The 21934-nt window shown below is 28.6% G+C and overlaps 1 protein-coding gene across 1 annotated transcript in view; it reads right to left on the bottom strand.

Annotated features, from left to right (window-relative positions):
- The window catches only part of LOC119599903 (probable serine/threonine-protein kinase DDB_G0282963), a 338233-nt gene that overhangs the window by 154540 nt on the left and 161759 nt on the right, over positions 1–21934 (bottom strand). The window contains exon 5 of the mRNA XM_037949845.1: positions 1641–1682. The gene's annotated coding sequence lies outside the window, so the exon portion shown is untranslated. The remainder of the gene's footprint in view (positions 1–1640; positions 1683–21934) is intronic.

The raw sequence follows: 21934 nt of genomic DNA, 5'->3' as shown, positions 1-21934 counted from the left end.
TTAGTTTTATTGTAATACACTAAATGGTTTCTATTACTATTTAAATATGTATTTAATAAATTTTAATAAATTATTTATTATAATTAAATAAATATTTTGTAATGTATCTAAAGGGATTTTGAAATGAAGTTTATTAAATAATTTAATTAAAATAATTGAATAAATAAAACCTTTTTTCATTCATTAAATTTTTACACCCATATTCATAAATGCTTAATAAAGTTGTTGATGGTTTATTGTAGGAATTTTATTTGGATAATGTGCGTAATAAACCAATGGCAGTCTATAGACTAACAGAAAGACGGACAGACAGACAGACGGATATCGCTAAATCAACTTAGAAGATGATTCTGAGACGAGGAGGAAGCTAGACAAGAAGCTACAATTTTCAATGATAATGTAATTTACAGACAACCTCGTTTTCTTATTAAAATTTAAAACAAATAAAGTTCCGATTTCTAATTAATTTATGATATGATTTCATATAAAAAGATGAGAAACGCAAATTGATCGAATCTTATATACCCTTCACCATGATGTCCTAAAAAATTTTATTATAAAAAACAAGAATGAATGTATAGTCGGGCATGGCCGACCATATAATACCCTACACCAGTGAGTATATTAAAAATTTGGATTATTTTTTAAATAATAGAGCATTTAATTTGTTTTTTTACCTTAATTCTGGTATTTGTTTATATATTTTTTACAAAAAAGAGATTTTCTACAAGAGAGCTCATATGGGGGTAAGGGTTAATATGGGCGTATTCTTATAAATTTTGGTAGATGCATTTACGTTTACTTCAGAGTTAGTTATGTAGAATTTAATCGTGTTATTAGGGCTCTACATGTAAAATTTCATGTTTTTAGGTTCAATATTATAGAAAATTCAAAAAGTACCTTTTGAAAAACGAAAACCTACCAGAAAGTCCCCTACACAAACAAATGTAAGATGTATTACGCAAAAAGATACATATATAACTGTATTACTTAACCACAAACTGCATTACCATCCTCAAATATAAACTGTATTACCTGCTTTATCTCGTTTTTTATGCTTTTATTTATAATTTGTTAAAGAAATTTTCAGAAGTAGATTCAGGTTTTTGCTTATATCTCAGTTATTTATGGAGCGATTTTGCTGATTTTCAATATGAAACTTCTTGAAAGCAAGTCTCCCACAATTATTGAAGATTCGGATATCGAAGATATCTGGAATCTTAAAAAACTGAATAAACAAACATATAGACGGACGGACAGACAGACGGACATAGCTTAATCGACTAGTTATCTATAAGGATACAGAATATATATGTACTTTATGGGATCGAAAAATAATATTATAGAAATTACAAACACGATTCGGAATTTTGATTTTTGAATTGAAAGTGTCACGAAAGAGGCACGTAATTGTAATTAGAAAAACTTCAACTACAAGTAAAGCTTTAATTACAATCATTCCATATGTAATTGTAATTTAAAATGTAAACATTAACCCCCAAGTATGATCGATGATTCTTGGTAAAAAATATACCATAAAATTACTCAAAAGCATTTAATGCTTTTATTAAAGCTTAAAATTACTTTTAGTATAATTAAATTAGAAGTATTTATAAGATATAAATGTAATTAAAACTTACCGCTATTATTCTCGTAATATGAGATCAATTTTTAAAACAGTTCTGAAAAAAATTAAACATTTTATTAATAATATTTAAAGTACAAACAAATAAGTTATTAAAAACCAATAAAAGTATCACCCATATAAGATAATTTTTTCCATGATTGGTTATTTAGGGTTAGGGATAAAACAAGGAGGAGATATAACTACTTTTGTTAACTTTTTAAGCTTCCACTAAACACCAAAAAATATTTTCCCCCAAAATAAACAAAATATTTAATTTTCACTCCACATCTACCACTAAATAGTACAATTCAACAAGAAAGTGCAGTTGAAAGCACATGAATGTATAAACTGTAAATCTAACAATATTTAATGTGTTGCAAATTATCTACATGAATAATAATGTATGTAAATTTATCTGAAATTAAAGGTGAACTTAACAAACGGACGGATGTAATTGAAGGTATCTGTTGATGTTATACATACACCAACACATACAAAACAATTTCAAAATGGTTCAATAACATTGAAAACATTACTGCTGCTGCTAATGCTATCACACCTAAATACTATTATACTTAACTAGCATACCCTGGGTACTTCGCTACCTTAAGTTAAATTAAATACATACAAAATTTTGTTTACTTTTATAGAAAATTAAAATTGATTACACATTTTTCCCTTTCAGTAGATTCTAATTCACTAAGGTACCTATATTTTAAATTTTATTTTCAATATCTATGTTCAATATCGTAAAAATATCAAAAAGTAATATCAGAAAAACGTAAAAGTACAAAAATATCTCTCAATAAATTCTCATATAATAAGGACCGTGTGTTCCGGTTAACCATTATAAAAAATCTAAAAGGTACCATTTGAAGAATAGAAAAGTATCAAATAGTTCCTACTTACAGAATATTATTCAGTCAAGACCATGTATGTTAAAATTAATGTTCCTAGGTTGAATATTTTAGAAAATTAAAAAAGTATGAGATAAAAAGTACTAAAAATATCTCTCTTAAAGAATCTTATTCAATGAGGACCGCGTATGTTTAATAATCATGTGTTTTGAATTCATATTAAAGAACATACAAAAAGTATAATTTGAAGAATGAAAAAGTACCAAAAGTACCTAAGTGGAAAGTACCACTACTAAAAAGAGTACAATTTTTTCCCTTTTCGCTTAGAAATATACTTTTTCGAGAATTAATGTTCCGTATTTAAATCTATATATCACAGATAAAACTCAAACGATCCAAATCAGCATTCATTTGTTCCAGAAAAATAGTGCTTCCAAAAAGTACCAAACAATTTACTCGAATTTGGTCCTATATAGGCCTTAGTACTCGAATTCCATAATAATATACCAACAGCTTATTTTATGTGAGAAAATAAACTACTTTTTCAAATTTTATAAATTTTGGCTCAATGAGTTTGAATAAAATTAAATTTCCCGTTTTTTCCCCTTTTTGGTACTTTTTTCCCCAGTGTAATAGCAAAAACTTTATTATAATAAATATTACAGAGTTAGTCCGTAATTTAATAGAAATAATTCTTAATGTCCTTAAAAAAGTACCATAAATACACTTTTCTCCCTTTTACACCCAAAAAGGACTGAATTTTAAAAAAGTACGAAACAGGTGTCCCATAATTTTGGGAGATGTATCCAAAATATTTATAAAAATTTTGTAATGTTTATTAGTTCAAAAGTTATAATGGGTCAAAAAAGGTACCAAAATCACCTTTGTTACACATCTGCTCATTTTAAGAGTGGATACAGGTGCATTTAATATTTTTCTTGTATCACTAATATTGTGTAAGATAACTAAGAAAACCTGTTTTACTCGTTTTCCCCCTTTTTACCCGCAAATGTACAAATTTCCAAAAATCCCTCCTTAGTGGATCTACATAACCAAAAACACATCTACTGTCAAAATTTCATGAATCTAGGTTCAGCCGTTTGGGCTGTGCGATGATGCATCAGTCGGTCAGTAACGCTACTCTTTTATATGCTATATATACATAGATAACTGCTAATGCAATGTACTATTAATGAATGAATTGCTGTTTGAAATTTATATATAAGTAGCAAGATGCAAATTGAACAAAAAAGATAAAATAAGGAAAAAATTATATAGTAGTATTACAAAAAATTAATGTGCAAAATTGTTAAATGAGTCGAATAATAATTTATTAAATATGTATATATGTATGTGTTTCTCCAAATATGTACGTTTTCCATACCAATATAGTTTTTGCAGCATAATGTATGAGTGAAGCGAGTAAGTAGAAGTGCTTAAAAGAATATTGTTCAAAAACATGAAATTTTCATTAAATATCACGTCTTAATAATCTTGTTTGCCAACAGCACTTTTCATTCCCCATTTCATCATCAAAATACAAGAAGAACAAATGGATGTATACTCCTTATATCATCATAAAATTTAGAGAAAATATTTCGCAATAGTTTTTGTTTTTATTTATTTTTTTTTTTTTGCTACCTTAAGATGGTTGTGCTATTTCCACTTTCTAGTAGATATTGATAAAATAAAATGTTGCATGTAGAGATTTTCTAGAATGCAGCTGCATCTTCATCACACACAATAATCATAATACAAATAAATAATTCAAAAATATTATAGATTTTTTTACGTATAACTGCCATCCATAAACTTTTATTACGGTTATAACCAAATAAAAATTGTTTGTTTGTTTTTTATGGCATTTCATTTGTTGTAAAGACGTGCAAATGTGGAAAAGCGGAAAATGAAATATAACAAGTAAGTGCTATATTCCGTTAATCCGAATCTTATTTACCCTTCTCCATAGTCTATAAAATTATTGCAAAAAAAAATTAGTTCCATAAAAAAATTGCTTAAATCCTTGATATTAGCTGTTAACGGCAACAAATTTTTTATATGGACAATTTCGTGTCAAGTTAACAATCTCAAAAAATCGATTTGGATGAAATTTGCACCAAGGTTAGTACTATCGGATAGTAGGCCAGACACAAATTTTCAGCCCTATCGGTTAAGAACTGTCGGAGTCAGAGTGGGTCAAAGTTGGACAGTTTGGTCATACAGGGTTTTATTCAAATGTAACCTTTTACCCATTGGGCGGTCTTAGCGAAAATTGTCGAAAGGAGTTCAGATAGCTATTTCTTTATTGTTTCCAACAAAATTTTTTTTATTTTTTTTAATTTTTTAAAATGGTCCCTTTTTTGTTGCTCAGAAGAAAGCTGTTTCAAAAATGTCCAATTTAGTGGGGAGGGTATATTGGATTTGTACTGATGTTTGTAACGCATAGAATTAATGGTCCACCTTTAGGTATCCCAATCGGCTCAGAATCATTTTCTGAGTCAATTAAGCCATGTCCGTCTATCCGTCCATGTAACCTTGTAATCAAACTACAGGTCGCAATTTTGAAGACAATTGGATGAAATTTGGTACACGCATTACTTTTGATATCGGTCCATTATTTCACCTAGCGCCCATATAATCTAATATGCTAATACGACGTAGTGTTACAAAAATAGACACAACTACGTTTTATTCAAACATAAATGATAAATCGCAATGAGCGGCCCTTATTTAACCCTAGCCCCCTTGCAAAGTCCCCCTTTGAAAGTGTATATTTCAATTAAATTCGGTACAATTAACTTTTTTAGAAAATTTAATTGACCCTAGCCCCTATATATAGCCTCCATCAGAAAATAATTTTTTCATCAAAAATATATCGAAATTAAGAAAAAATGCTTTATTATTAAAAATAATACACATTTTAGATATTATCGTAACTAGTGTAGGGTATAATATGGTCGGCCATGCCCGACTAAACTTTTACTTGTTTTAAGTTGATTACGGGAAAAATAACCCAGCTAAAAACGATCATATATGATTATATATGGATCATATATGAATCATATATGGACCATATATGAAGCATATATGGACCATATATGAATCATATATGGACCATATATGAATCATATATGGACCATATATGAATCATATATGGACCATATATATTCATACATGTTCATATCTGAAAAATGGCGAAATATGATTATGTCATATATAGAATCATAAATGAAATTTGAAAAAATTCTCCATATATGGATAAGTATGGAAATATATGAACACACATGGAAATATATGAAAATATATGGAGATTGTGCCCAATTCCGCCAATTTTCGGATATGAACATATATGAAAATATATGCTTCATATATGAATCCATATACATATGATCCATAAATAATCTTTTTTAGCTGGAAATTTAAATTTTTTTCAAGTATTTTTGGTTCACAAGATTATTTTCAGCGGGTATACGCTCTTTACCGAAATACATAGGTGTCAAAATTGTCGTTGTCTTTAGGTTATACAGAAAAATATTTAAATTTGTTTTGACATTTGATTTGGTCTATTTCAGATTTTTTATTCAAATATCGACTGAATGTTATGAGTTTTAAAGTTTAACGTTTAAACTTAAAAACCATAATCATCACTCTATTAAATAGAGTCTATTTCAATAAAATACAAAATCAATTTACTACTATGTACTTTAAAATTAATTTCCTAAATTTAAACCCTAAATCCTCAAAAGCAGACATTTTTTCTGACTCAACTCGATTTCCGCTTTAAATCTAAGTAAATCAATACAAAATTTAATTTATATGTACTTGTAAAACAAATTCGAAGTAAAATGCAAATCCAAATTGAAAAGTTGTTTAAACAAAATTTGCTCTACTCAAGCATTTTTCAAATGAAAATGTGATTGCAAAAATTACTTGTACACATACGGAAAAACATTCATCAAATTAATTGCCAATATTGAATGGGGGAATAAAAAAAGTTTAAAAAGGATGTGTCTATAGCAGACCTGGGATAAATGCATTAAATGTGTTAATGCATTAACAATTTTTTCTACATTAAAAAAAATTAATGTTAATGCAAGTTTATTGCATTAACATTAACATGGGTACATTTAATGCATTAAATTTGCATTAACATTAAATATTTTTAAATTTAATGCATTAATTTTACATTAACATTAAATATTTGTGAAATTAATGCATTAATTTTGCATTAACATTAAATATTTTTGAATTTAATGCATTAATTTTCCATTAACATTAAATAATAAATAATAAAAATAATGCATTAATTTTCCATTAACATTAATGTATAAAATAATTTATAAAAATAAGAATACAGCGCTAAAGACCTCGGTCTAACAAAATTCAAGTAAAATTGAATGTGTTAAAGTCCTTTCTAATAAGTCCTATACTCGATAATACATATTAGAAGAATAGTATCACTTCCCAGATATTCCATTTTTAGTTTATTTTGTTAAAGTTCTTTCTAATAAGTCCTATACTCGATAATACATATTAGAAGAATAATATCACTTCCCAGATATTCCTTTTTTAGTTTATTTTGTCTGTGGAATCTTATATAAATATCATATTTAAAACACATAAGTTTGAATGGAATATATGAGTTATTAGAAAGGACTTTAACCTATTTAATTTTAGTTGTTTAGTTAGATCGAGGTCTTTTGAGCTGTATTTTTATTTATGTTTATCAATTTTTATATATATTAATGTTAATGGAATATTAATGCATTAATTTTATTGCTTATTTAATGTTAATGTAAAATTAATGCACTAAATTCAGATATATTTAATGTTAATGCAAAATTAATGCATTAATTTGAAAAATATTTAATGTTAATGTAAAATTAATGCATTAAATTCAAAAATATTTAATGTTAATGGAAATTTAATGCATTAAATTTTAAAAATTTAATGTTAATGCAATATTTTTTACATTAAATTATTTTTTTTTTAATTTAATGTTAATGCAAAATTAATGGAAATCGCCCAGGTCTGGTCTATAGGTATGTATAGTTGTGTGTGTGTGTATGTCTAAAGCTAGAAACATGAAATTTCAAATACACGCACTAAAACGCCAGCTCCTAGATTATATGTTGCATACATGTTTAGAAAATTGCTACTTTTAGATTTTTGTAATTTTAGCACTTAACAATTTTCATTACATTTTCTTTTCGCATTTTTTTTTTAATTATAGCATGTTTTTCGTTTGTTTTAAGTTGTTCTCTTATTTGGAGAAAGAGTAAAACCACCAACAAAATGGCTTTTAACTGAAATATGTATTTGAATCAATAGATTGTATGTTTGGAAAAAAAGGAAGTTTATAGGTATGACGTTTTGTAGCTTTAATGGAAATAAGCTCAAAAACAGCACTTGTGCATAGTTGGTAATCGAAATTAGTAGTTTTTTCTTTAATAACATTACTTACACACATGTATGCTAAATATACATGAGTATTTTTTGTATTTTATCCTTTATTATTGTAGAAAATAATTGCATTTTCAAAATAGCATAATTGGAAAATTGAAATGTAAAGACAGTTTCTTGTGTTTTTTTTTCTTTTTCGAAAAAGTAAAATTCTTTCATTGCCTGTATTTTTTCGTTCAAGCATGTTATATACATTAATATACTAATACAAAAATTATTCGATTATTATACAATTCTAATGAATCTATAACAGAATTTTGGTTTGTTACTTACATAAAGTAATTTCAATTATAATTAAATTGTTAGGTTTTCTAAAATGCTCAAACTTTGTTAATAACGTCTCAAAATGTTTATTCAATCAAAAATGTTTTATTGATTTATGGAAAATATTTTAAAAGGAGGGAAATTTGTGTTGATTAATCAGTACACTACCCTAGTGGAGAGGGTATTATGCGTTTGTGCTGAAGTTTGTAACATACATATTGGCCTTTCTATCAATCATCAGAATTATATTGAATCCGAAGTTTTGTAGTTTACTCAAAAGTTCGGTTCATACACAGAGGGAAAAAACCCGGTAGATAAGTACCGAAATTGATACAATCCGTCGTCAAAACTGAGCTTACCACTTTTGTTAACATTAGACAACGGATGTGTATACAATTTAAATAACACTCAGTTGTCACCTTTGTAATTTTGACAACACATCGTTGTCATTGCAACAACGCATTGTTGTCATATCGACTACGCTTTGTTTCATTTCGGCAATGCATTGTTGTGATTTCGACAACGCAACGTTCTGTTTATGTCGTCACATTATTATTTTTTTTTGTTGATTTGAGAACGCCGTGCATTTTTATACCCTTTACCTTCGTGAGAAGGGTATGACTGTCGAGAGTTTTAACGTGAGCACCTGCCTTGACGGCCTTATCTCACGGTGGTCTTTTTCATCCACTGGGTAGACTTGAGAACGGTCTACCATCGCCCCTTTGTTCTTCAATGAAGAACTCAGGTGGCAATTTTTGTACATTGGCTTTGACCGGTCCATGCACAAGTACTTTGCTGGAGTACTCGAGCTATATAATCTCTAACCATTGGATAGCCTCTGTTAATTCGGCAACAGCACCTAGAGACGTAACCGGTGGACCGAAGTACGATCCATCAATAAGCCCTAGACTTTGTTCTTACTCACAGGGACACACTGTGGTAATTCTGATATGAACAGAGTATACTCTGAACATATCTGGACAAGGAAGGAAAATTCAATGGTATCATATGTATATGATACCTTTCATCCATCATCATTCAACCCAGAATCTCAAATTCATCCCGTACCATATACAATTAATACCAACTCATTTCCAACGCTTAGTCCCACAGTCACTCCTCTGTGGGGTATCTGTTGTTTTCGGCAACAGCACCGAAATAATCCCGAAATATTGACTATTATCATGCATCAGTCTTTTAACCGCCACTTACTCTCCCCGCGAATTTGGGTTTAAACCACAGCCACTACGTGGATCCCAAAAGAATCTGGCCACCCGTAGTACCAGATTATGCGGTGCTCTGGTCTGACCTCTGGCAATCTATGCAAGTACTAAGCCAGGCTGTAGACTGAAACCAATTTTTCAGTCCCGGCCAGACTGGAGGTCTGGCCGGGACTTCTCACGCCCCCCCCCCGGGGGGGGCGTGAGAAGGGTATATATAAGTTTGTCATTCCGTTTGTAATTTCCAAAATATAATTTTCCAACCCTATAAAGTACATATATTCTGAATCCTTATAGATAGCGGAATCGATTAAGCCATGTCCCTATGTCTGTCCATCCGTCCGTCCATCTGTCCATCTGTCTGTCCATCTGTCTGTCCGTCTGTCTGTCCGTCTGTCTGTCTGTCTGTCCGTCTGTCTGTTGAAATCAGTTTCTGAAGACCCCAGATAACTTCGGGATCCATATCAGACATGCTTTCGAGAAGTTTCCTATTGAAAATCAGCAAAATCCGTCCGTAAACAACGGAGATGTAAGCAGAGTCAACCTTATTCATTGCGTAGTGTATTTTGTTTTTTTTTTGAGGTATTTCGTTTCGTATGTTTGGATGCCTGTGGGTTTCATTGCCTTGTGTAGTGTTTGCAAGAAGGTGTGTTACGATTCTGATTAAAAAAAGGCAATAAGAAAGTTGAATCACATAAATTTATGCTCGTGTATAGACAGACAGTACATGACCATTGTGCAGAATTCCGTCTATAAATATACATATGTATATATAAAGTTTATATCTTTTAAGGTTGCTCTTTTCAATTCTGTTTGCTTTATTTCTTACTAATAAAATCAATTTGTTATACTATTTCTAAATAAATGTACATACATATGTATATGACATTTACTGACTGCAACTTGTTTTTTTTTCCATAATTTTCTTTTTCTTTCATTTCTTTTTTTTTATAAAGAATTTAATTTGTCTTTTTTGCAAAAATTCTTTTCCATTTTTTTTCAAGTTCATAAAAATTAAAAGTTTTTTTTGTATTATTATTTTCTTTTGTACCAGAAAGTATATTTTTACTTTTCAATAAAACTCTAGTTTTTAAAGCCAAAAGCATGTCAATAGAAATGTGTATGAAACCAGAAACCAGTAAAGAATGGAAAAACATTATGTCTCCATTTGTTAACAAGTGAAAACGAAAAGAAAAACTTTTTAACAAAAAAAAGTAAAAATTTATTTGCCTTTGTTTGCTTTTAATATTGAAATGTTAACAATTTACTTAAAGCTTTAGGAAATATTTTTTTTTGTCAAACAATGCAATGTGATGAAAAGAAAATAAGTATGTAGAATGAATAGTGTTTTTTAATTTTATTTTATAAGAAAAGGAATTTAGTTTGCAGGTAAAATGTCAAATAGATTTTGTAATGATTTAGTTGTTAATAAGTGTATTTTACAGTTTTTACTTTTTGACATGAAATATGATGAAAAATATTGATCAAAATTTGAAAAGTTTCGAGAAAATCAGTAAAAACCCACAATGGCCATGATTTTTTTATACATTTTTGCTATATCTCGGTTACTAAGTTTTATACAAAAACAATTTACATGTAAAATGAAAAATATTCTAAGACTCTTCCTATTTTTTTGTTTAAAAAAATGTTTAGTTCTTTTCTTCTTCACAATTTTTCAATATACATATTTTTATTATATTTCATTATTTATTCATGAATTTAAAATAATTATAACAATTTCCTCTTACTTTTATTTGAAAATTTGCTAAAGTGTCCTTCATGGTGCACTCCTGGTATCCTAGTAAGCAAAAACCTCAATCAACACTTCAACAAACACTCAAAATATTAAGCTATTGTTTTAACAAAAATATGTATTTCGTTTTTTTTTTTTAATTTAACATGCATGTTTATGACATTAAAAATTTATTATATTTATTTAATTGGTCTTGTTGGCTTAGAATTTATTAATTCTATGTGCTGTCTATTGACCAAAAATATCAAGTGGAAAAAAATCTCATTTATTCAGTTAAAATATGAATTTAAAAAAAAAAAAAATATTCAACCATTACGATTTTAAACAATAAATTATAAAACAAATTAGATTTATTTTTTTATTTATTTAATTTCTCTTAATTTGCTAAATTTTATGTCATTTTAATAGGCGGTAATAGAATATGATTGTTTCTCTAAAATTGTGCATAGAATTTTAGTTATTTATGAAAATTGTTTTTAATTTGAAAAATTTGTCGTTATTGTTTTTTATTGGTTGAAAATGCAAAAATTTTGTGACATATTTTAAGTCGATATTTTAACACGCTGATGTCATTGAAGTCAAGCACAAACGATTACAAGTAATTAGAAAAATTAGTTAATCCCAGCAATAACATGACTAGTAATGACTTAAAAATAATATAATATGTAAGTACTTACTTGTTAGTCTTGTCATATTGCTTTTGCTTTTTACACAAACTAAAAGAAAGTAAAAACTAATAGTAGACGAAGTAATCGTATTCTTGTAGGATATTTTTTTTCTCAAATACAAAACTACTTACTTAACACCGTAGTAAGTACTTAAATAACTCCCTATTTATAAGTGAGCGTGGTAACTACTTGCTTCCAATGTCATCACAATATTAAAACAATGACTTAAAATGCTATAATGTAAGCAAATTTGACTTTTCAATGACAATTTTTGCTGGGATTTTATTTATATGAAGAAACATATCGTCACCTGAAATGCAAAAGGGCGTAACAACCAACAAATTAAAAATCGACTTTTTTAATGAAAATGCTTCACTGTATCAAAATACATGTTGTCGAACATTATAAGAACTCTATTGTTAAAAAACCCCGAATTTATAGACATGAAATTCAAAAGGGGAATAACAACAAGTTAGTCATTTCACAAGTCAGAAAGTCCTAAAACGCAACATAATAGACAATGTCTGGCGGTACTTATATTTAAAATAGTTTATTGGTGTTGAGATATAATACATGTAAAAAAATTTAGTTTTTATAAAAATTTAGTTTTATTTAGTTTTTTGTCTCTCCTGTAAAATTTTTAAAAGTTAACGTCCTATACACATCTCAAAGTATATCAATCGGTTCAGAATTACTTTCTGAGTCGATTTCGCTATGTCCGTCCGTCTGTGTGTCCATGTAAACCATGTGCTCACTCTACAGGTCGCAATTTTCAATATAAGTTTATGAAATTTGGCACATATGTACACTTATTTAAAATCGGTTCATTATTTCGTATAGCACCTATACAACCGATCCCCCCAAATAGGGCTTTTAAGCTCAAAAAAATGTTAAATGATCTTGTATCACTTCAAAACTTGTATCAAATCAAAAACTTAGTTTTATATAAGTCTCAATGATACTGCAGATTTTCGTAATGATCGGGCCTCATGTGACCCTATCCCCCATACAAAGTCCCCTTCAGAAAATTCACTTATAAACACTAATATCACGATGATATTCTGCATAAATAACTAATGTAGACGTAAATTCCTCTACCAAAATTTATAAGTATAGTACCATACTAACCCCGTGCCCCCATACTACTCCTCATTTAGAAAATTCCTTTTTTGTCAACAAATTGTTAAAATATTTCTAAATAAAGGTAAAAATGAAATTAAATACTTTCTTATAAAAAAAAATAATCAACATTTTTACCATAATCACTTGTGTAGGATATCATATGGTCACCCATGCCCGACTATAAATTCTGACTTGTTTTTCATTAGTTTAGAAGATATAAAGGAATATAAAAGTGAGTAATTCAACTTTGCTAAAAATGTTCAATCTTTTTTGGACTATTTTATCTATTTTATTTATATTTTGGCTTTTCTAAAGACCCATTTTTGCTTCAATAGATCATTCTAGTTTCAGTAGAAGTATCTTCCATAGTGTATGTACAGTGGCGAGCAAAACTGGATACATGTTTAGCTAATAAGACTTAAAAATGCTATAAAACCCATAAAATAAAGGAAAAATAATAAAGTTTTCAATTTTAAATATTCAGTAAAGCAATATAAAAAGAAAACAAAATTAAATTCATGATAATTAAATATTAATCTAAAAATTAAAACATATTTATAAATAAAGTCGAAGTATCCAGTTTTGCACGTTTTAAAAAAAATTTGATTTTTAATATTTTGTGCAAAGTCCTTTTGCTTTTATGACACTTTTTATACGTTTAGGCGTACTTTTGACCAAGGTCTCAATGGTCCGGTGCGGAATACTAGACCACTCCGTTTGTACTCTCGACCAAAGTTCTTTAAGATTTCTTGGTGCATTTTCCATAAATTTTCAATTGGATTGATTTCCGGGCATTGAGTTGGCTATTGCATCATTTGAAAATTCTGCGCTGAAAGCCAATTCTTTACGATTTTTGCCGTATGCTTCGGATCCCCATCCTGTTGGAGTATAACCTCTGACTCTGGATATGCACATTCTTCCACAAAATCTGGAATATTGGATTGAAAATACTCAAATAATCCTCCTTTTTCATTATAGCATCTAATTTTACTAAAGAACCGAGATTCTACCAAGTGAAACAAGCCCACACAATCAGACTACCACCCGCTTGTTTCACCCTTTTGTTTTACTTGGTGCTTTTTTAAGCTTTCATAAGGGCGGTGCCAGTAATATTCCTTGCCATCAGACTGAAAACGATTAGTTTTCGTTTCATCGGACCATATAACCCTTCATCGGACCATATAACCCTTTTCCAGTCATCAACACTCCAATTTTTGTGGTTCTTGCTAAATTTAAGACGATCCTTCACACTTTTTTCTGATAACGCTGGTGTTTTCTGCTTTACGGCTGATATAAGGCCAATTCTACGAAGAGCTCCCCGGACTGCCCATTCACTTAAGGACTTATTTATGGCGACTATAGCCTGTTTTTTGTATTTTTACCTGTTTGGATGTCAATAAACGCTCCATAGTTCTGGCATCTCTCTCCGAAAGCAAACACGATCGACATTTCTTAACTTCTGGTGTGCTCATATTTTTCTTTTTCGCACTTGTAGCACTCTTCGGTGGCAAATTCCTAACTTCTTGGCAATTTGACGAGGACAGTAATTATTTTTTGTCATTTCGACCATTTGGTTTCCCAATAAACTTGATATTTTTCTAATTAAAACTAGAAAATTAAAATATTTGCAAAAAAATTACAAATATGACTCAAAAATGGTAACTGTTTGTTTTGATGCTTTCTTCAAAGGTAAATCAAGTAGCAGTACTCAAATTCATTGTTATTTTTAAATTTACTTGTGTTGCTAGATTAATTAAATTTAAACGTGCAAAAGTGGATACATAGACTTTTTTAATAAAATTAGCTAAAACTTGAGATAAAGTTTCAATATTCGCAAATTTTCTATTGTTTTATTTTCTTATTCTTCTATTGCTTATTTTAAAACCAATATAAAATTTTTGTTTAATATTTTCTGGATTTTATTGGGTTTTTAACATACACTTGATTGATATGTATCCAGTTTTGCTCGCCACTGTATATATAATTGCTTTAAATATACTAGCTTTAAATGTTTCCTTTATAGAAGAGATGGGTTATTCTGCATTAATTACTTTCTGCCTTCAGTAAGTTCTTCGCGTAGTTCCAAAGAACAATAATATATTAATTCTCTTATATGTACATAATTTCAATATAATAAAAGTGTTTTTAATAACCAATCATTTAAGCAAAAATTTCATTTTATTTTAATTATAGCCTTTAGTAAATAATAGTATTTAGACAAATTGCTGAGACAGGAAAAGGCTAAAATATGAAACTAGCATTTAAATTGTCATAAATTTTTTTATTTTTGTTTTTATTTTTATTTAAATAATCATGTTATTTTTACATTATCTAATAACAAAATATTTATTATAATTATTATTTAGACATGTTGATTTATTTTATTTGACATGTTTGTCAAACAGCATTTAATTATAGACATATTTATTGGTTTGGTATTTATTTTTTTGTAAAAATATTATTAAGGGTGAAAGTTCAAACTAACAAGTAACAGTGACATTGGAGGCTGTCTTTGAGTTCTTTGTGATGAAAACATTATAGGGTCAGAAAATTATATTGTGGATATTACAAATGGAATGACAAACTTATATGTACATTACGCGCAAAGGTGATGGATATAAAAATAGTTATAAGACTTTTCTCATTTGTACACAGAGGAAAAAAAATATACACGCCTGGTACCAAATTGACACCAAATTTTTCAATAACATCCGTTGTCAAGTACATATATACATACATACATACAACAACAGCACATAAGTTGTCTAAATGTTAACAAACGTGGTCTGTTAAGTTTTAGACAACGGATATGCATAAAGTTTAGATTGCGACAACGAATTTTAACAATATTGAAAAAGTTGCGTGGTCTACATTACATGTTATTGTTCTATGTATGTATATACTTGACAACGGATGCTATTGAAAAAAAAAATTGGTGTCAATTTGGCACCAGGCGTGTATATATTTTTCCTCTGTGTAAGGCTTTTAAAAATTTGTACAAAGTACAAAAGATATTAATTTTATATCAAATTCCATTTTAAACACCTCTTAAATACAAATGTAAATAACAAATCACACTTTCTTTTATTTACCAAAAAAATATATTTTATTCATATTTAAACTAAAGCCTATTTAAAAATATGTTCTAATCTAATATAATTTACACTAAATTGCCATCACTATATAGCCAATAAAATTTCAATAATTGCTAATAATTGAACGTTGTTAAATTTAACAGCTCGTTTAATTTTAAATATTACGCAAGTGAATGCATTCAACTACTGTTAAAAATATTTAATGTATTTTTATTAAAAATATTTTATTATTAGTATAAGTTTAGTGAAAAATATACTTATATATGGGCAATTTAGTATCAACATAAAAAATCGATTTGGATAAAGTTCTCACCAAGGTTGGAACTAGAGGAATAGGCCAGGATAATTTTTGCTGTCACCAATAGGTGTAACCTTGAGAGTTCTTGACCAATAGAGCTGGGCAATTTAGTATCAACATAAAAAATCAATTTGGATAAAGTTCTCACCAAGGTTGGAACTAGAGGAATATGCCAGGATAATTTTTGCTATCACCAATAGGTGTAACCTTGAGAGTTCTTGACCAATAGAGCTGAAAATTTGTTTCTGGCCTACTATCTAATAGTTTTTGTTGCATTCCAAATCGATTTTTTAAGTTAGGTCACTTGACACGAAATTGCCCATATGTATGTATATTGACATGTAATATACAATTCAATCAAAACAAAAAAAAAAAAATAATATTTCAAAAATTGTTTATATTATTATCTTTATTTGTGTGTTATTGTTATTCAGCACTCCCAGAGATACACAACATTAATATTTATTATTTCCTGCAGTGATGAATATGATAATGGTGATGGGAGATGTGAATGTTTGTGTCAGTCCGGGTATACAAATAGATTTATTTAATAGCAACAGTGTGTGGTAAAATTATAGCAAAATGCTGGTAAGTTTTTTCTACATCAAATTAAATAAATTCAATTCATATAATACTTATGTATTTTCAAATTTTATTCATATAAAGTTGATATTTTTGGCCATAACTGCTATAAAACTTTGCTGTACTACTATTAAATATATCAACAGCTACCAGCATCATCCCGTAATAATAATGATAAAATAAAACAAAACTACCAGACAGATTCAAATACTAGCAGACAAATACAAATAGATAAATATATACACAGACTGACAGACAGACAAACAAACAAACTACTGCACAGTTTAGCTGCTAAATAACACTAACAAAACATCATATGAATGAAAAACAAACTTATTATATTTTTCTAATATGAATACAAAATACATTTTCCACGCTTAGTTGGTTCCATTATAGTCATATTAGAGAAGAATTTCCACACACACACAAAAATCTCACAGAGATGATAGGCAAAATTAAAATAATCGTAACGAATGGTTGATTGTTGTTGAATTTTTTTTTAATTTTAGATGGAAAATTGTTTGGCATTAAAGCAGAAAATAGCAATAGACAACAGCATGTTAAAATAACAATAATATTAGAAATATTTTTAAGGTATAGCTAACTAATAAAGGCAATTAGTTACTTAATAATTTACACTAAATATGTAAAGAACATTCGAACGAATTTTATTCTCTTTCTTGACATATTTACCGACAGCCAAAGAGCAGTATCAGGTGATAAGCTTATATCTGAAACTTTAACTGAATACTCTCCCAGAGGTAAGCTTTGCAACATATAGGTATCAGATCACTCGGGAGTAGTCTGATATTCATATGCATTAAAAGGGAGGGGAACTCGAAGTAGTTAACATGACGAATGCAAAACCGTTCGAACCATGGAGGGCTGAATAAGGCATAATAACTCCTTAAGGCTACTTGGAGTAATGAAACGGTGGATAGAACCACAAAGGACTTATGGGATGACCTTAACGAGAGCAGGCCGAGAAAGCACTCAGAATGAACTAGTCTGAAGATAGCATGATGGTAGAAATTCTGTGTGTTCTATACTAAATAACGAGAGCAGACCGAGAAGGCTCTCAGAATGAGCTAGTAGTAGTATGATGGTAGGAATTCTGTGTGAACACAGTTACAACTCTACTAAATAGGACGTACGGATTCATATGAATAAAGAGCATGTGCAGAGGAGAATGAAACTCTGAAGCACTTTCTTTGTTATTGCCAGACCAACGTCGAAATTAGATCCAGTTATATTGGGAGCGATTTTATTCCGCATCACGAATTCTGATTGAAAATTCATTCGGAATTACATTCAGAAAGCTGATGTTTTTAACTTCGGACAATAGTACCTTCATTGATCACGAAGGTTTTTGCTACTACCAACAATCATTTTCATGGAAAGGAGCGCACGTTCTCCAAAATTTTAAAAAATTTATTTTTTATTATAGAACATTTTTGAATATTGCACTTTTTTAAAAGTTTCGAAAATTTCTCTCTCTCTCTTTCCCCGCTCTCTTTTAGAGAGCAATTTTACATGATGCCCTTTTATAGAATATTTTCAAAAATTACTTTAAAAAAACCCTTGAAAACTTCACTTTATATAAAATTTCCCAAAATTTCAGTTTTTATTAAAAAATTCGAAAATTTTCTCTTCATTTATAAAGAAATTTTCTATTTTTATATAAAAATTATCCAAATGTTCATATGAATGTCAGAGTTCTTCGTGCAGATTTTAAACATTCTATCTCCAATAGTTTCCTAGATAAACGAATTTTTGAATTTAATTTATGTGGGAGGTACCACTCCCCTAAAATCAAGTTCGCCAATTTATTACCCAAATGTTTACATGGATGTGACAATGGTTCGTGCAAAATTTTAAAATTTTATATCTAATAGTTTCTCAGCTATACGAATTTTTATATTCAATTCGTATGGGAGATGCCAAGACACCCTTATGAAAGTCCGCCCATTTGTCTTCTAAATATTCTCATCGATGCTAAAAGTCTCTGAGCAAAATTTTAAGATTCTATCTACAATATTTTCCCAGATAAACGTATTTTATTTTTTAATTCTCCTATTCCAGTCCGCCCATGTTTTGTCCTAAACATTTATGTTGACACTAAACTGTCTCCGAAAATGAGGACTGTTATATTTTCTCAGATATGTATACAAATTTAAAGTTTCCTTTAGATTGGAGGTGCCGCGCCCACTATAGCTCGGCTGCCCATTTTATCCTCATGTATTCATATGAATTTCAAAGTTGTCCATTAATTTATATACACTCCCGCTCACTTAAATAGGTTCACTGTTTTGATTACATTCAAATTAATTTTTTGCAAAAACTAATGGACTAATTAGTAATATTAAAATTTTAAATAATAACATGATGTCTTAGGTATCACTAGTGAGACAAATATTAGCGCAATATTAAGTGGATTTTTAATAATTTTTTTCTAACATACTACGTTTTTTAGCCATATTTTTTTGACTCACTTAATTAGGTTCAATCAGAATAAAATCAGTTTACTGCTGGCAGTGAGTAAAATCCATTCATATTCTAGTGTCTGTGAATATAGACAATATATTTTTTAACAAATAGGTTGCGGTAAGGCATTAACTAAAGAATAAAATGACAAAATTCAAGCGTTTTTGGAAACTGTACAAAATCACAGGAATTTGGCAAAAAAAATTGGACAAATTCAGAATGTTATTCGCAATTGTATAAGAAAACAGTTTGAATACTAAGAAAGCATAAATGGAACTACATATAGAGTCAAAACAAAAGCGGGCAGAAGAGATTTCATAAAATTTGCCTCCAAGTCAAGTGATTCTGTAGCAAAAATTAGAGAAAAAGTGGATGTTACCGCAAGCCTAGCTACAGTAAAACGAATTGTAAGAAGGGCCAATACTTTAGGAATATTAAAAAATTAATAAAAGCTACTCCAATTGCCACTCGTAAAGAGAAATCCTCCTCAGTTTGCACGTGAACACATGCAACATCTTGTTTTTTCGAATGAAAAAATTCTTAATTTAGAAGGTCCAGATCGATATAATTATTATTTTTATGATTTTTTAAAGGAAGAGCTCTACCTGAGTTGTTTGCATAGCGTGTTGGGATGTTGTGGGAGGCAATTTCGTATTATGAAACATTTGAGCCATTACTTAAGAATCTTTATAACTCTTTATCATCTCGAATTTTCGGAGTTATATCAAGTAACGGCGGATATGTTCATTTCTAAAATCTTGTAAAAATGTTTATAAAATAAAAAATTTTCATGAAAAATGCAATTTGTTGTTGTTTTTGTCAATTAAAGATGACGAACCTATTCAAATGAGCCAAAAAAAATATTGTTCAAAAACGTAGTATTTTAGAAAAAAAATTATTTAAAATCGGTTATTAAGTATTGCACTAATGTTTGTCTATCTAGTGATATACACTCTTATAAATTTTTGTTTAAATTTACACTATTTATTGTAGGTAACCAGACTCCTAGTATAATAAGTGTAAAAATACACGTTGAAAAGTATTCAAAAATTTTAAACACATTGTATGTAAAAATAATTGAAACAAATTTTTTATTTTTACCTATTTATGTGTTTAAAAATGTTTAGCATCATTTCAGTTTTGTTTAAATTTAAACACTCTGTGCCCAAAAAAACAATTTCTATATGTAAATTTAAAACTATATTGTTTAATACTACATGGTAAATATGTATATATAAACATATAGAAAATTTAGCTGTAAACCACCTTTACTTTTATTTTTAATAGTTTTGTATTTATTTATTAGTTTAAAGAATTGAGAATATAATGCATAAAAGTACGAAAATTTATTGATTTAACAGTTATATTAGTTCCACATTGACTTCAACAACTATTTTTTCTTGAATTTCGGGTCTTCTCTTTTCTTTGGACAATTCTGTAGGTGGTTATAATTTGTTATTATTTATTTTTAATTTATATGCAATTTCGTGTCAAGTGACCCAATTTATAAACTCGATTTAGATGAAACATGCACCAAGGTTAGTACTATTGGATTAGAATGGTTCAGAGTTGGATAATTTGGTCATACAGAGTTTTTTTTTTTTTTTTCAAATGAGTCTAAATTTCACCTATTGGCCCTAGCAAAAATTGTCCATAGGACTTTAGATAGCTATTTCTTCAATCGGAAAACATCGATTTTAGAAGTTGGGTCACTTGACACGAAATTGTCCATATATTTAAGTACAAATTTATACTTACGAAAGCCTTAATTGATAAATTCGTGCAAATTATTCCTTATTTGTTGTTGGACAATAGCATCTTGATTTAAAAAGGAACGTAATATGTATTTTTATTAACCACCTATTATTTCAATGACAACCCCGATTCTAAAACATTTTTCGCAAATTTTTGAGGGACCTTTATAGACCAAAATTATTCAGCATAAGATCTGTAGATTTGATTATGACATCTGCATACATATGAGCTCAAATGCAATATATTGCTTTTGTATATGTCTTACGTTCTTTTTCGAAAAACTTATTGCGCGGTCACTTCTATTCGAACATTAATTTAATTTATTTCTCAATAATAAAATCTAAAAGTAATGTGTCTTTTCGGCAGCTTTTTATATTTCAAAAAATAAAATTTTGACAAATTTTTTATTCCTTTAAAAATATGTACATTTAAACATTTTTTGTTTAAAAAATATTTTTAAGCACACATCATGTAATTTTAAATTTAAAAAGTTTATTATATTATAAACATGTTGACAAAAATATAAAATACAGCAATTTGTATTTATTTTTACTGGCAAAAGTGTGTAATTAGTTTCAATAAACATATTTTGCTTAATTTTACACATTTTCTGTAATTTTCCTTAAATACTTACATACTTCTTAAGAGTAAATTTACATGCATTTTTTAGAGTGTATAAGACATCATGGTATTAACTAAAATTTTAATATAACCAATTAGTCCATAATTTTTTGGAAAATATTAAT

Source organism: Lucilia sericata, unplaced genomic scaffold (assembly GCF_015586225.1).
Source record: "Lucilia sericata isolate MDLA Ls3-8-SP2 unplaced genomic scaffold, ASM1558622v1 Contig000096F_arrow, whole genome shotgun sequence".
NCBI lineage: Eukaryota > Metazoa > Arthropoda > Insecta > Diptera > Calliphoridae > Lucilia > Lucilia sericata.
This window is presented reverse-complemented; position numbering and strand designations above follow the sequence as displayed.